The sequence below is a fragment of the Lepidochelys kempii genome, chromosome 8, assembly GCF_965140265.1.
Source record: "Lepidochelys kempii isolate rLepKem1 chromosome 8, rLepKem1.hap2, whole genome shotgun sequence".
NCBI lineage: Eukaryota > Metazoa > Chordata > Testudines > Cheloniidae > Lepidochelys > Lepidochelys kempii.
The window spans coordinates 22,524,432-22,538,212 of record NC_133263.1 but is presented as its reverse complement, the minus strand read 5'-3'; the positions used below and the strand labels follow the sequence as shown (position 1 = coordinate 22,538,212).

The 13,781-nt window shown below is 48.4% G+C and overlaps 1 protein-coding gene across 4 annotated transcripts in view; it reads right to left on the bottom strand.

The window, feature by feature from the left end:
- HTR4 (5-hydroxytryptamine receptor 4) overlaps nt 1–12,956 on the bottom strand; it is a 209,055-nt gene extending 196,099 nt beyond the window's left edge. For all 4 annotated transcript variants that reach the window (XR_012160260.1, XR_012160261.1, XM_073355855.1 and 1 more), the window contains exon 1: nt 12,713–12,956. The gene's annotated coding sequence lies outside the window, so the exon portion shown is untranslated. The remainder of the gene's footprint in view (nt 1–12,712) is intronic.
- Between the last annotated feature and the right edge of the window lie 825 nt (nt 12,957–13,781).

Sequence of the window (13,781 nt, the reverse complement as noted above, 5' to 3'; positions counted from 1 at the left end):
TCTGATAGGCTCTTAGAACTGGTGTTCAAGGCAGTCATGGTGGAATGGGTTCTTCTCCTTTAAGAGTGTAAGTGGGATGAGAGCAGGACACACAGACTACTGGTTGCATGGCATTTGAGGGAACTGCTATCAGCTGCCAATGTAAAGTCAAGGGGAGGACCAAAGGAGTTTGTGACTGTAACCTAAGAAGAGGATTGTTAATGGTTTAGGACATTAGCTTAGGACTCAGCTTCAAGTCCCTGCTCTGCCATAGTTGTCCTATGTGACTTTGGGCAAGTCACATTCCCTCAGCTTTTAAGATGTTGGTAATAGTACTGCCCTCTCACAGAGATGGTGGGAGGATAAATATGTCAGACTATAAGATGCTGTGGTAATGGGGGGCCATAAGTACCCAAGATAAACATAACTAATCTATGCTGCGTTTATCTGTGTGACAACTATGCCTTTGTTGTCCATGTAGTGCACCTTTAGTCTCTAATGACTTAGATGACTTAACAGGCCAGCAGCGAGTTTGTGTTCAGTGCAGATTGTATGTGTTTTCTGAGACACAGTGGTGTCTCCTGGAGACTATTTTTTGTTCTTGCTTTAGGGTTCACATGGGGAAGGGTGGCACACACCCCTAGCCCCTACATACACCCGGGGAGGGGTGACACACACTCCCATACACCTCTCTCACAGAGGGAGGGGTGACTGACCGACACCTGACCTTCCCTGCCTGGTGCTCTCCACCCTCTATGACTGACTGGGTCCCCAGGACAGACCTGCCTCTCCTGGTACCTGGCACTGCACCTTCCTGAGGCAACACATGGTGGGGAGGGGGGGATGCAAGATCCCATCCTCAGATTTCTGCCAGAGTTCATACCAGAATGTGGCCAGCAGTAGCCTTTCAGCACTGTGCGGGAAGGAAGGGATGGGAGCTGCTTCCTGCTGCAGGGCAGGAGTGGGGGAGGGGCGGAGCCGTGACTTGGCCTGTGTCTGTGCAGAGTTCATCTCCCTCCTCCCCCAACTGCTTGTGAAGCTGGAAGCAGCTTGTCCCTTCCTGCCTGCACAGTGTCAAAAGCCAGCTAACACTTCCAAGCTACTTCTGGCCACCAGTATAACCCAGCAACTTCCTGTCCCCCTCTCCGCCCCGCTACAGCATGGGCAGGAAGGGGTTAAGCCCCAACAATGCATTGTGCACCAGGGCCCAGGGAACCTGACTGCAGGGCTCCAGCAAACCCAGCCAGAGAGGTGGCTCAGCAGGGGAGGGTGCCTAGGGGACGGAGCTGCCCTGCACTCCCTGGGGGCAAGACCCAGGAGGCAGGGGTGCGAAAAGAGTGCTAAGCGCCTGCCCTGGGGGCTGCTATGGAGCCTACAGGTTTGAGGCATGAACAGTCTGGAAACTGCTTCCCCTCCCCTCCCCCTCCAGAGTTTAGCTGAGGGGCAGAGAGGCTTCCCTGTCCCAGTACTGTGCGTGGCTTTGGCACATGCAGGCTCAGCTCCTCCTGGCCAGCACTGCAGGCTGGAGAGTCTTGGGCTTTCCAGGCGTGCTGGCCCAACCAGAGGCAGTGGGGAAAGGAAGGAAGGAGCCTGCCGGCCAGGCTGTTCATGAGCTGAGCGTGCTGACCAGGGGTTGGTTCTCTGCACAATGCTGGGAGTGGGACGGGATGCGCCCTGGTGATGGGGGAATAACGGAGGAGCAGTGGGGCTTGAGGGTGAAGGGGCAAAGCAGGGAGAGGACAGCGAGAGGGGAAGCAGGTTAAGGGCCCCACCACCAGCCTTGCACACTCACCCCCCATCATTGGATCCCCCACCAGTAGGGCCCACCAACACTGTTGGGGACGTGGGGGGACAGAAAATATCAGCCAATATGCCTGTTTAAGAAAGTCAGGCCACCTGCAGGAGGGTTTAAATACAGGACTGTCCCTTTAAAAACCAGAACATCTGGTCACCCTATGCATGACCAGTTAAATATTGCAACCAACTTCACAGGGCTTGTTCTTCCAGACATTCTCTTTACCTCTGGACTTTCATGGTGGGTAGCTCACCTGGCCAGAGGGTCCCTCCCAGAGCAGTAGAAGCAGCTGCACTGCAAAGCCATGTATTTCCTGGGGTTTAAGGGCTGATTTACTACTGATTAGTGCCGAATTCTCTTTTGGTCCACATCGATACTGATGCTGGGAAAGGTTTCTCATGAAGAAAATGACAGAGGGACAGATTCAACTGAGGTGCAAACCAGTTTTTGCCATGTACACCCTGACCCAGGGCCCCCGATGACTGGTAGTTCACCCGGGAAGGAGGCTGCAGCAGAGGAGAGCAGATGCAATCCACCCTACCAGGGAAGTAGGCAATTCTGGCTAGATGGAGGGCACCAATGCGTGCATCCTCTCTCAGTTTTCACCCTGCCCCCAAAACTAACAGCTCCTGTACCTGGTAACACCACCGGACCTCTCTTGGAGAAATGCTCTCCTGGGGGGAGGGAGGGGAAGATCAGGACTTCTTTGGCCCAAAGAAATGCAATTTACATCCCCCACACCCAATCAGACACATGGCTTCCATCCTCCTAGCTAGAGCACAGGGAGTATCATAACTCTCAGCACGCACGTATCACTCTGCACCAATAGAGCCCTTGTAAAGATTAATTCATTAGGCTTTGTAAACATCCCAGGGAGGGAGGAGATTATGGTCGTTGCCACTCTCCAGAAAAGGAAGCTGCCCTATTAACATCTTCTTTTTCCATCCCACTGGATTAACAGTTGACAAACAGTTAAACATCTGATTTCTGTCAGGCGACAGGTACAATACGGAAAATGTCCAATTGCCCACCAGATGTCAGAGCCTCTGCAAAGGAAGAGAGCTGTCCAGGAATATATTTCCTGTGTAAAAATCTTGTCCTGCTTTCTAGGAAGAGCTCCCCTATGTAAGTGAAAGGCTGGGAGAGGGCTGTCAGCACTTCTTCACAATACTGTTAAAGAACAGCTGTTCCCAAGCATCCCACAGAAGAGAAATGCTCTCTGTCTAATCCATCTACATAGCACCAGTTAAGGCTCTGGATCTTATCTGCCTCTCTTCCTTCCATTTTGCAGCCTCTGCCTCTTCCCTAAGAATAGCTGAAACCAACATCTTTCCCTACTGTCCTTTTCAGTGGAGTTTTGTGCTTTTGAAAGGCTCTAGAATCACAACCACTGAGGCCAAAGTCCACTACCCACAGAGTAAGTACAACAAAGGCAGTAGTAGAGGAAGCTCCCCTCCCACCCACTGCCCTATCACCACCCCTGCCCTGAAGGGATCATTCTAAAGTGTTAGGTTTCAGAGTAGCGGCCATGTTAGTCTGTATCTGAAAAAAAAAAAAAAAGAGGAGTACTTGTGGCACCTTAAAGACTAACCAATTTATTTGAGCATAAGCTTTCGTGAGCTACAGCTCACTTCATCGGATGCATTCAGTGGAAGGCATCCGATGAAGTGAGCTGTAGCTCACGAAAGCTTATGCTCAAATAAATTGGTTAGTCTCTAAGGTGCCACAGGTCCTCCTTTTCTTTTTTCTAAAGTGTTAAGAGCAGTTCAGCCTCTATGGCCAATTCAGTCCTCAGAATCTCTCTAATAGGATCTATCTCCATTTGCTCCCTGGTTTGTGGTTTCTTGTGTTGGATGGTTATGGCTTTGGGTGGGGATTAACTAGCAGCATTTTCAAGTCATTTCTTCCTTAATGGCTCTCCTCAAAGCCACTCTGTCCGCGAGTACCTGGCTGTCAGCCAAATTTGCCAGGTTGGTGCCCACATAGGAGTGGTGCCTTTGGAGCAGAGAGGAGCAAAAGCATCCTTCAGGCTCCAGCAAGGCATGCAAAGTCCCCTAGGAGCTGCCACTCCTATCCATGGGGAGGCATTTGTGGGATGCCCCACATGCTGCAAACATTTCCTAAGTTGAGCATTTGCCCTTGGTTGTAACAGAATATCAAGGTATTCCATCTGTGCTGGCGGATGTCTGGCACATCACACCAGCAAATGGGACACTGGGTGGCTAAAATGTCCCATCTTTTGCTTTGCTTATCCCCGTGAGCCTGCTTTGGATACTTTTACTCCAGCTAGTAGCACCTTACGGCGTCATCCTGCTGATTTCAGTGGGACATGGGGAAGGGTGCCAGATTCTGTCCTCATGCAATATAGCTGGGCTCTCATAGTCTTATAAATGCTTAGTTGAACATTGCACAAAACCTAATAAAAATGCTAGTCCTGACCACAAAGCAAAGCTCCAAGGAAAAGTCTAAAGTGAAGCGTAGTGCCGGGGATGAAAGGAGAGCGGGAGGTCTAACCACTGCCTGAAGTTGCTGCTTTTTATTCTCTTTCCAGACACTTTTACATGTGCTGTCTGGAAATTCTCACAGTGAAGTACACTTTTAAACAGGTTTTTTTTTTTTTTAATTATTAAAAGGAAACAATTTCCTTCTTCAAATACTGGTTTCTTTTTTTTATTCCCCCTCTCCCTTGATTTACAATGAATCACTGGTGCCATTTTAGATCCAAATCCTCAGCCAGTTTAAATTTTTCTTGTGTGTGTCTTTCTTACAGATTTTTCAGCTTCTATAGCCTGTGTCTTAAGCAGGAAGTCAGACTAGATGATCTGAAAAAGACTGAGACATATTCCCAACTGGCATAAATCAGCATAGCACTATGCTAATTTACACCAGCTGAGCATCTGGCCCATCATCTTTGCATATAGCACAAAAGGTATCCATTACCAATGGGACGGTTTATCTGGGAACCGAAGAGTACATTAGAGTTTCACCAAAACCTTCCCTGTTCTATAAACTAGGTGTTCTCACAATCAGGTTCCAAGGGCATTGTGACCATTCCCCCCTTTCTTCCTGGGTACGCTGGGAAGTGGGGCTCAAAACATATAGGAGAGGTTGGCCAAACCATTCTCTTACAAGATGGTATCACAGTATGGAAGAGGCTAAGAACCCCCTGTTAAAGACAAACATTTCATGCATCAAGACAGAATAAAAAGGATTTCAGCAGGATGTACATTTTGCAACTTAATGTGACTCACAACAGACATCTCATTTTGGCTTCCCGGGCCTTTGCTAAGCCTGGAGTCCAGCTCTGAGTTATTGAAACCCATCCTCCTCTGCCCCTCAAAAAAGAGGGTTTAAAGTGACAACATTTTGCAAAATGAACACATGAAAAGAAACAGTCTGCCACTTCACCTGATCTCAGTGAAATCAGCTGTGCTGCTTTTCAAACCATCCCCTTCCCCCTGCCCCACCCCTCAGGAAAATTTTATGATGGAAACAATGACAATTGTAACCAGTGCAGCAACAAAGTGGGCCTGTGTTTCAGCAGATTTCAGTAATTTACTCCGCAAACTTTCTAAAAGTTTAGACTTGTATTAAATCAAACTGGATCCCCTCCTGCTGCTGCATTAATTACAGACCTGGGGCCTAATCCTGTACATGCTTGCTCAGCCAATGAGTCCCACCAAACTCTACGCATTCGTGGCATGAGGGAGGACTATTCAGATGAGGAAGAATATCCCAGAGCAGGCCATCAGGAAATCATCATCTCTGAAAGGTGCTTTAATTTACTGGAGGGAAAAAACAGCAGGACCTTTGTTGATGCCTACACTACTAGAGTGGCTGATTTGACATTTAAAGGGACAATGTCAAAATTTGTCCAGTTCACATTTTATGGACATAAGTGTTATAGTTGGATAAGTATTCTAGAATTTACAGGCTAAATTCAGAGGTAAGGTGATGTAATCATTCTCACAATAACCCTGTGAGGGAGGTAAGTCCGTATTATACCGATAGAATAAGAAGACAGGATTTACCAAAGACAACAGAGGAAGTCAGTGTCAGAGCCAGGAGTTCTGATTCCCTGTCTACCCCTTTTCTGTTAAAGCCTATAGAGAGGACTGTGATTGAACTCAAGTTGCTTATCTGAATTTAAAAAGTGGAGTTGCTGTGTCTTCACAGCTATTTTAAGCAGAATTCGCTAACTTGAATTAAGTACACACTTTTTTTGGGTAGTGTAGACATATCCTTGGACTCCTCCAATGTGCAACATCTGTGTTCTGTGCTCCAGGCACCAGACTACATTCAAATTAATGTGCAGCACTTTACAGAGGTGGGAATTTTCTCACATCAACTTCGGGCATAGCACAGGTACAGGATCTTTTCCTCCTTATCAGCAAAGCCCCTACTGTTTGCTAGTTGGCTTTAAGGGAGCCTAGTTAGCGGATGAAGCAACAGACTGCCGAGATAACTGATGGTGCAGAGCCAAGCAGTAGGATCCTCCCAGACAGTGAGTTCTGCTAGCGGAGACAAAAATGCCAGCTGCCTGCCCAGCCCCTCTTTGAAGTACAGCATCAGATCTGTCTCCATGGGAACTGTAATGAGGGCAGGACTTCTCTTTACCATCTCAAACTGAGGGGGGGGGGGGGAATTAAGAAAATAATGAGCCTTTCCACAGTGATATGACTGAGTAAACTGAGTTGGAGCAGCTGGAATGAGCAAATGCCTTTTTGTTGCCCCATGCTGTCTCTTTGTTTTGCTTTTTCTAAGCTTGGATGAATTCTTTGTGAAATAACAGTTCCAGCACTTGCTGCTGTGAACCATGTTGCTGCAGCATAAACCTTGAGCACTAGTGGGTCTGCACTCTAGTCTTGCTGGCTGTGACTGCAGCTTTGCACTGTTTTTTTTGGCTGGACAGCTCTCACGTTTCCAAAGATCAACGTGGGCCACCAAGTCAGAGGTGTGCAAGGAAGAGGATGGGGAGTCAGAGTGGATGTGGGAACAGGAGAGGATGGGTGTACAAGCCTGACAGTTCAGGTGTGATTTTCAGAGCTACTGAGCCCACGCAGCTCTGATTAACTTGAGTTGGAGTGGTGGGTGCGGAGCACGCCTGAAAGTCAGGCCATATGATGAGGAGTACAGAATAGTGAGGTGGAGTGAGAAAGTATGTGTGGATGTGCCAGCAGAATGCTGAGCACAGAACATGTATGTAAGCCATGTGAAATACAGGACCTGATCCACAGCATGTGGAAGTCAATAGAAAAAGACTCCCGTTGTTGCCAATGAATGGGCTTTGAAACCAGCCCATGCTGCACAAAACAAACATTTTAAACTGGAAAGGTTTGTAAAAGTAATTAAAAATAAACATTTTTAAGTCAGACTGCAACAGGGATGCAAGAGGGAAGTCACTCCTGAGCAGGGGGCCCAGCACGAGATCTATTGCCATTTTGCTCCCCTAAGAAGCCTTCAAAATAGGACAAGAGTGGGGCTGCATCTGCTTCATGGTGCCCCTATGCATTGGGTGACTTACATCCCTAGAGAACAGCTGTCACCCTGCACCCAGCCTCCATCACTGCTACTTGCTGATTGCACCTCCTGCTATTTTCTGTAATTGTTTCCCTAATTACATAAAGCTGGCGAAGTTCAATTTGTCTTTTCCTCAAATTAATTTGCTTTCCACTGTATACTGCTGTATTTGTCTCCCAGTGTAACTCATGTGTCTGCAACCACTGTTATTCATTTGGATTCACCCCCACCCCAAATGAAATTTGTTAAAACAATAAGTCTAATTAATCTGGTCACATTGTGTAATTTCAAGTCAGCTGCTTCAAAAATATGGGAGTCAGTTTCATGTTATCCAAGCTACTGACTGTCCCTTCTCCACCTCTTGGGAGGTAATGCACACCAAACTGCACCTCATGATGCACACATTGGTGCAGTATGGAGAACCAAGGCATTTGTAGTGGAAGGTGTCATGAGACTAAAGGGCACCCTAGGGAACAGAGACTAACAAGGAAAAAAAAATAGAGACCATTGCAATATTTATTTTTAGCATGAAAATGTATCAGACAGGATATTGCCACAAGTCCCATTGACTTCCACTGAGCATATGGGTCTAAGCCTATCCCTAATGGAGGGACACTAATTTACACCAGCGGCAACTTAGGTAAAAGATTATATGGAATAGTGGCAGTCAATAGGTCACAATCCAATTAACTGGACACCTTCCTACCTTTTAGAATCCACTTTTCACAAAAATCCAACTCAAAAATTACCACCGTGTATGTCAAGTATCAGAGGGGTAGCCATGTTAGTCTGGATGTGTAAAAGCAGCAGAGTCCTGTGGCATCTTATAGACTAACAGATGTATTGGTGCATAAGCTTATGCTCCAATACATCTGTCTAAAAGGTGCCACAGGACTCTGACGCTTTTACCACTATGTATGTTATTTTCCTACATAAGCCATAAAGGAGAGGGCATCAGATCGATGAGAGCAGAGCTGAGGCAAAGAAAGGGGGTGAGTTAAAATATAACTGACTATCTAAAGATAGAGCAACTATTAGGAGAAATGGAAATACTCCCTCCATTAGACTAATTCTTGTATTCTTGTCCCACTGCCTTTCTAAGCAAGGTTGTTTTTTTTCCAGGCATAGTGACAAAATGCAAAACAAGGTTTCTAGATAGGCATCTATCTTTGTTTAATTTCAATAGACAGTCCATTTCCCTAGAGCCATGTTACCTGGAATCTGGGGACCTCTGAGGCAGATTTGTTTTTAAGTTTGGGACATTACCTAACAAGCTGAACAAAGGAACACAGGTATGGTCACAGTGGCTCATACCATGATCCCTTTAATCGGCTATCTTATCTGACAGTGGTCTGTACCAGATGCTTCAGAGGGAGGTGCAAGAAAATCTGAAGTGGATAATTATGGAGCAGTCTACAGAGCTTCTTCCTAACCCCAAGGAGAGTAGTGGTTGAGTTATGCCCTGACACATGAGGGTTTATAGGTGTGGTAGATTAAACTAGCTAGGATTACAATTGCTGGAGATATTATTCATATAAATCATTACTAAACTCTTTGGGCCAGATGTTCTGCTGGTTTAAATTGGCACAATTCCATTGAAATCAATTGACATTCTGCAGATTTACACCAGCTGTGGATCTGGCTCCTTGAATCCTACCAAGGTCTTTGCTCAATAACACTTTGTGACACTGAGTTCCATAGGCTTATGATGAGTCATGGGAAGAAGTTTAAACTTTGTTTTAAATGTATTGGTTTAGCCCAGTAAAAAGGGGTCACTGGTTATGTACAGATATAAAGGACAGTCCCTGCCCCAAAGAGCTTACAATCAAGGGTTTTGCTTCTGTCACCTTTACTCATGTTGGTTAGCACCTGACTCTCCAAGCAGTCCTGTAGATTTCCAAGGGACAACTCATGGAGAGCAGGACAACGTGAATAAGGATAGCACATGAGATCCTAAATAGGTACAAGTGATGACAGGTGGATGTAGACCACCTTGTAGTCGGGGGGGGGGGGCAAAGGGAGGGAAGACACCAGGGCAATGGATACAGGAATAGAATTGGCATACATTAGCTCAGTGCACTGTTTGGAGACATCCTAGGGTATTTTGAATAAATGAGCAAGAGATGTCCATGAACTACTCTCTTCTCACTTTTAAGTCATTGTTTACAAAACCATGAGGATCACAGACAGTTAGATCTGTCCCTAGTAATCAACTATTTGAAAGGAAATTGACAAGTTTATCAAATCTTTAGTTAAAAATCAACCAACATGTGTAGTGTATGCACATTTTTCTGTGAGACAAAGGCTATAGTGCTAACCGCTGAGGATAGCGTGAGTTCCCCCTCCTGGAGGGAATGCTACAGGGAAATCCGATCAGTGGTCCTTTCAGCTTTTAAAGTGGAGAAGAGATGCAGCAGCCAAGCCCATTTGTGGGCTTTAGGTGCTGTACAATGTGAACTCTTCAGTTCCTTGGTATTTCACAGCCTTATGCAGACTGCAAGACAACCTTCATTAGGGACTGAATCTCAGACCTGACTGCAGCCAGTTCCTTGGAGTGGATTTGGGAACAGAGTCATCATTCAGAAACAATAAAACCTAGTAACCTTTATCAAAACCAATGCACAGTCTCCTCTATCCCTGGCAATTGCAGTCAGCTGCCAAAGTGATTGAGTAATTAAATCTTTCATTGTCCCCTCATTAAACACAAGATTATATTCACGTAAAGCTTTGTCCACTTCCTTCCATGAAATAAGAGAAATGAAGAAGTCATGACATCACATGCTCCACAGAGCCAACCCAGGTTAGCTGCCACCCCTTCATTTCGGTGCTCAGACCTGATAAACTTGAGCTTATCTTCTGCTGACTGCACTGATGCAGCTGCATGTTTAATTCCTCAGACTTTATGAACTTTCCATGGGGGAAAGTTGTTTTGGAGCCATAAAAGATGGCTCTGTGGTTAAAGAAAACTGCCAGTTCAACCTCAACCTCTCTCAAGCTGCTCTCCAGAAGGGGCTCCTCATGCTCCAGCTATTCAGTCTCTCTCACAGAGAGAACATCCACGGAAGGAGATAGTTACTCTCTCTTCACAACGCTCAGATCCATGAAGCGGCCATGCTCTTAGGACATGATCCAAAGCCCACTGGAGTAAATGGAAAGACACCCACACATGACTTTAGTTCAGGTCCTTGGTGATGTGGAGTCTGACTTGGAGGAGAGTACTAAGCCCTGCCTTCAGTCACAGGAGTTTGCAGTGACCACAGGTTTGCCCTATCACATCCAAACACCATGGAAAGCCCTTCTCTGTGGATGTGATTGTCAAAGTAGAAAGCTGTTTTAATTCCAATAGCACCATTACTCACCAGAAAACACTGATCCCTCAAGCAAGCAACAGCAATTCTAATATAAGCTTAATTAAATGAAGGTTATCAACTCCAGCAGAGCCCAGCAAACCCCTCTTTCTCTGCACACTCCTTGATATACCATCTGCATTCTCTACCACTGTTGCCAGTTGGCAGATAACAGACAGTCACAGGTGCCTCACCTTCACGTGGATCATTACTAACAATTCCAGCTGACTGAAAATATTAGCAGACACATTCGGTGACATCAAGTCAAGGGTACCAGGGGATGTTGCTATAACAATTCATTAACCTGGGGGAGGTACCTGGACACTATGGTGATCGAAGGCAGTACAAAATGGCTAGAGAGATCTCCTTCCATCAAGTAGTACATGCCATTTAAACTTGTACTTTCCACCTTCTATTGCTTTGCCATTTAAGTCAGTCTTCTGGCACCATATAAGCAATAGACTGGATTTGTAGTTTGTGCCCAAAATTATAGACACAAACCTTGCACCTGTAGTTGTAGGCATTTGCCCAGACAATCACTAATTAGATAGCTTTCCCTATGCATGTACAATCACTATGACAGTATTTTTACATATGCAATTCTATAAACCTTGACCAATAAAATCAGACAAAATTAGATCAATTCTTTCTTGGTGTAACTCCACTGACTTCATTGGGTTTACCTGGCAGATCAATTTGGCCCATGAAGCTTAGAGATTTAAGAATTACACTCATATACAAAGTCTGGTGGTGATTTGCTATTGTAACCTCATAATAATAAACTTGGCCCGGTAACACATGCTGTGGTATCTAGCCGGTAATCAGAGATTAGTAACATCATGGTTGTTCAGAATACACCCTATCAAACACAGTCAGACTGAAAAGTGTTCCCCTGAGCTCCTCAGACTAAAAGCACTTGTTGCCTCTGGGGTGTTTTGGGCAGAGAGGGCAATATGTTGCAGTGGGTTGACTGTTAGCCACAGTCTCTTGGACAAAGTGCATCTACTGATGGAATATTTTAAGGCCAGGAACAACGGAGACCCCGTAAAGGCATTTACTCCGTTGCCTATGGCATTCTGATCAAGGACAGTGTCCTCCCTCACGGCTCAGCTACTCCTGCTTCAGGCTGCAAGGAAATCAACCCGCGGTTAGGGCTTCGCAGGCTCCAAGAGCAAGGCGATGCACCAACTTCTCACCCTGGGACTCAGATAAGACTAGAAGCCGGAGCGCAAGAGAGAGAGACACCTTCTCTCCAACGTCCGTGCCACTGCTGAGTAGCACCAAGTGGCAAGGAGAACCGTGGCCCCCTTTTTCCGGGGCTTGCACCAGCCAGTCTCCTCCCTACTCTCTGCCCAACTCGAACGGGCCACTTCTCCACGCAGTCTGGTCACTACTGGGGCCAGAGCCGTCTCCTCTACAGCTCCTGCCAGGTGGTGGATCAGCCCTCCCCCTAGTTCCCCGCTTCAGCGAGCCTAGCCCTGCTCTCAAACGCCGGCTGAAAACAGCTCCTGGCTTGTGCTTCTTCGTCCCTCGAGCATTAGTTCTCTGTATTGTATCCTCCTGCCGTGAATCAATCGGGGGATGCACCCGTGAGCCGGAATCAGAGCTACAAAGCGGAGTTGTCTTGCCGCAACTCTTGGAGGTGGAAATGCCCCAGGAGCGCACTGGCTCGGCCCCCTGCCCGGGCCGGAGGGAGCTGCCCTCCCCACGGAGGATGGGGTGTTTGTTCCTCAGTGTGAAAGGGACGCGGAACTGACCCGGCAGGTGGCCAAGTTCAAAGTCTCAGCCCCCGTGAGAGAGCTCCTCCTGTCCGCCGCACACCCACAGTCCCGCCACCCCAAGTCTAATTCGGAGCACGTGCCCCGGACAGACTCCGCCACTGCCTCCGGAGCCACTCCGGCCCCACGCCGCATCCCTGCCCCTCCGGCGCGCGGGGCGGACGGAGAAAGCCCGACGACAGCCCGACGGCCCTTCGCGCCCCTCGGGGAGGCAGGTCTCCGCGGGCCGGGCGCTCACTAAGGGACCCTGGCAGGATCGGGGCTGCACCCCGGGCAGGGCAGCGGCGCCTTACCATTGCCGTGTGCGCAGCCTGGCCCCCCGGGGCATGGCCCAGCTCCCTACGCGGCCGTCTGCATCCTCCCGCGGGCTGGCGGGCTGGCTGCCTCCCCGGCCTGTCCCACAGCCCGCTCCCCTCGGGCAGGCGCCGCTCGCTGGCCCCGCTCCCAGCCAAGTTGCTGGCCAGCCACGAGCGCACGGACCAGCAGCTCCCCCGCCGGCTGACCGCGCCGCCGGTTCCCCGGGCTTCCTAAGTCCTGGATGCTCCGGCGCCGCCTTTCAGAGGCAGCCAATCAGCGCCGGCCGGCGGCCTGCCAGCCGCGCCCGCCGGCTGAGCGAGGGAGGAGCCGGGAGGAGCGGGGCAGGCGGGACAGCGGCGGCACGGGCAGTGGCGGTGCGGAGCGGGCCTCGCGCACCCGGCCGTGCCCTCATTGCTCCAGCCGGGCTCTGGGGACGGGAGTCTCTCGCTGCGTGTCCGGAGAGCGTCAACTCTTCTCAGCCGTCACACTGCCGGGTCACTGGCTGGGGAAGTCCCCGCCTGCCTGCGGCGTCCTGCGGACAGCTTAGCACTTGCTGCCCAGCTCTCCTCCTTCCTTTGGAAGACGAGTCTGACGTTTCTGTAGTAGGGAGGAAGATAGACAGACGGACACGGAGTAGCCAGATCACCCTAAGCCGGGGCTAGATCTTCAGCGGATGTCATACATGGAACTAGCTCTATGGCCTGCTGAGAAGTGGGCCTCCGGCTCCACAGGCTCCTGCATCTTCCGGGTGTTGGAAATTTGAACCTAAATCCTGCTCTGAATTTTGAAAATGCTCACTTAAATACGGGGTTGAGCCAAAACCCCGCATGTGAGCGCCCTAAACGAGGGTGTCTTCACAATCCCAGATCAGGATCCCAGTTCTGCCCTGTGAGCGCATCTATAACAGGGAGTGCAGCTTTCAAACAGGGAGAACTTGTTCTTGTCTGACCTGGCTATGAAAATGTGACCGTGAGGCTCCTGTTGACTGTCTCAGTGATTTTCAATCCAAATCAGCTCTGTTTGCCAAGGAAATTTTGTTTTCTCTAACCGCCAGCCCTGCAGACT